Consider the following 2,765-nt stretch of genomic DNA (forward strand, 5'->3'; position numbering starts at 1 on the left):
TGCTTAAATAAAGTATAAATGGAGTTATGCCTGTTTTCCTTTTCTACTATGGATCTCGGGTGGAAGAAAAAAACTTATGACTGGCAATGTGGACTTAGTGTTTTAGGATTAATATTTTTTCAGAATCATTTCTACTATAAATCTGTGCATTGAGAAACTTTTTTCCCTGAATCTCAAAAGATACAAGTGAGCAATTCTCACTGTGAAATTGGATTAAAACAGGGCATTGACTTGTACTTTACGTATTTTTCTCTTTATATGTTTTGAATCCTGTATTAATCGAATGTTTTAAAATGTGTATATCAATTACATATAAACGTGCACGCACACACGATACACACAATTTTATTTGCACCTTAGTGAAATCACTTTGTTTTTCTTGGCTTTTTACATTTTTATATCAATTTTATTGTAATTAAGTGAAGCTAATTGTGTTAGAACAATTCACTAGTTACTAATCTTGAAAGTTAACTTAAGGCAACTTAAAAGCACAATGAGCCAGTAGAAACATTTTAAGTTCGGTTCAGTTGATTTAATTATATAGAAAACCAATTATTAACTTTTAATTTAAAGGTATTTCCAAGTATCTTCCTGTCTTCTCTAGAAATACATTTCTGAATATTTATTTTTGAAACATTGCTGATATGATGATTAGGAATTATTCTGCTTTTTACTGTCAGCAACTGGATGCTGATAGATTGGAAAATCTAGAGGAAATGAATAAATTCTTAGATATATACAACTTGCCAAGATTGATCCCTGAAGAAATCCAGAACCTGAAAACCTGAAAACACCAATAACAAGTAACAAGATTAAAGCCATAATAAAGTCTCCCAGTAAAGCAAAGCCTGGGACCCGATGGCTTCATTGACCAACCATTTCAAGAAGAGCTAATATCAATCCTATTCAAACTATTCTGAAAAATAAAGGAGGAGTGAATTTAACATCCTTCATGATAAAATTCAACATCTCTTCACAAAAAAAAAAAAAAAAAAAAAAAACCCTCATGAAAACAAGGTATAGAAGGAACCTACCTCAACACAATAAAAGCCATGTATAACAGACTAACTAAAAGCCTTTCCCCTAAGATCTGGAACACGACAAGGAGGCCCATTGTCACTACTGTATTAAACATATTATTGGAAGTTCTAGCTAGAGCAATCAGATATGAGAAATAAATAAAAGACATCCAAACTGGAAAGGGAGAAATCAAGCTATCTTTGTTTGCAGATGATATGATGTTATGTTTGGGAAAAACTGAAGACTCCACTGAAAAGCTATTAGAACTAATTGACAAATTCAGTAAAGTTACAGGGTACAAAATCAACATACAAAAATAAGTAGCATTTCTACATCCCCACATTGAACAATCTGAAAAAGAAATAAAGAAGTAATCTTATTTACAATAACCACAAATAAAATTAGATGCCTAGGAATTAAATTAACCAAAGAAGTGAAAGATCTCTATAATAAAAACTATAAAACACTCATGGCTCCCTCCCCAAGATGGCTGCTGAAGACAAGCTACTGCTGCCGTGGCTCCCTAAGCTGTTCAAAACTGGCAAACAGCTTCTGGATGAAGTAGAAGTAGCTACTGAACCTGTCAGTTCCTGGATAGTCCAGGAGAAGGTGTTCAAGGGCCTGGACCTCCTTGAGAAGGCTGCCAAAATGTTACCAAAGCTTGACTTATTCATCCAAAATGAAGATTTGTAAGAGATTGCTTCCACCGACCTGAAGTACCTGTTGGTGCCCCCACCATGAAGCAAGTTGACCCCAGCAAGCATCTAGATCATTTGCAGCGAGCTCCAAAACACTTTATAAACTACTTTACTCAGTGCCATTACTCTCATGTGGCAGAGTTTGAGCTGCCCCAAACTGAGAACAACTCAGCTGAAAATCACACTGCTAATTCCTCCATGGCTTATCCTAGCCTCATTTCTACAGCATCTCAAAGACAGGCTAAAATAGAGAGATACAAGCAGAAGAAAGAGTTGGAGCATAGGTTGTCTGCAATGAAATCTACTGCGGAAAGTGGTCAATCAGATGATGGACGTGTTCGTGAATATTATGTTCTTCACCTTCAGAATTGGTTTGATATCAGCTTAGAAGAGATTGAGAGCATTGACCAGGAAATAAAGATCCTGAGAGAAAGAGACTCTTCAAGAGAGCCCTCAATTTCTAACACATCTCGCCTGGAGAGGCCTCCAGTGAAACCCTTCATTCTCACCAGGAACATGTCCAAGCCAAAGTATTTGGAGCCGGTTATTCAAGTCTGGCAACTATGATGGTGACTGACTGTTATGAACAACATTGGAAATATGGAATGGAGCGTTACCAAATCAGGAAATAGCCACGGCAACATCAGAGGAATTCAGAAAAGCAGCTCAGCAACAGGAAGATCAAGAAGAAAAGGAGGAAGAGAGTGACGAAATAAACGCTCTACAGAGCTTGGGAATGGGATGACTGGAAGGACATCCATCCTAGGGTCAATGGCAACCAACAGAACACGGGCTGATCTTCCCACAACGCGACAGGACTGCAGGGTGCACACCTCGCTGGCCAAGGAAATCCATGTAGTCTTTCCCTCCCTGGGCTCCCACTTCAGCTGTGTACAATGAAGTCAAAGATGCTAAATCTTACTTTGCATTCAATAAAGTGTCAAGTGATTTAAAAATGATAATAATAAATAAGTAAATAATAAAACACTCACGAAAGAAATTGAAGACACACAAAAAATGAAAAGATATTCCATGTTAATGGATTGG

General features: G+C 36.9%; 1 pseudogene; it reads left to right on the plus strand.

Annotated features, from left to right (window-relative positions):
• The first annotated feature begins 1,506 nt into the window (after positions 1-1,506).
• Positions 1,507-2,515, plus strand: LOC104657884 (annotated as a pseudogene).
• The last annotated feature ends 250 nt before the right edge of the window (positions 2,516-2,765 follow it).

Source organism: Rhinopithecus roxellana, chromosome 2 (genome assembly GCF_007565055.1).
Source record: "Rhinopithecus roxellana isolate Shanxi Qingling chromosome 2, ASM756505v1, whole genome shotgun sequence".
Lineage (NCBI taxonomy): Eukaryota > Metazoa > Chordata > Mammalia > Primates > Cercopithecidae > Rhinopithecus > Rhinopithecus roxellana.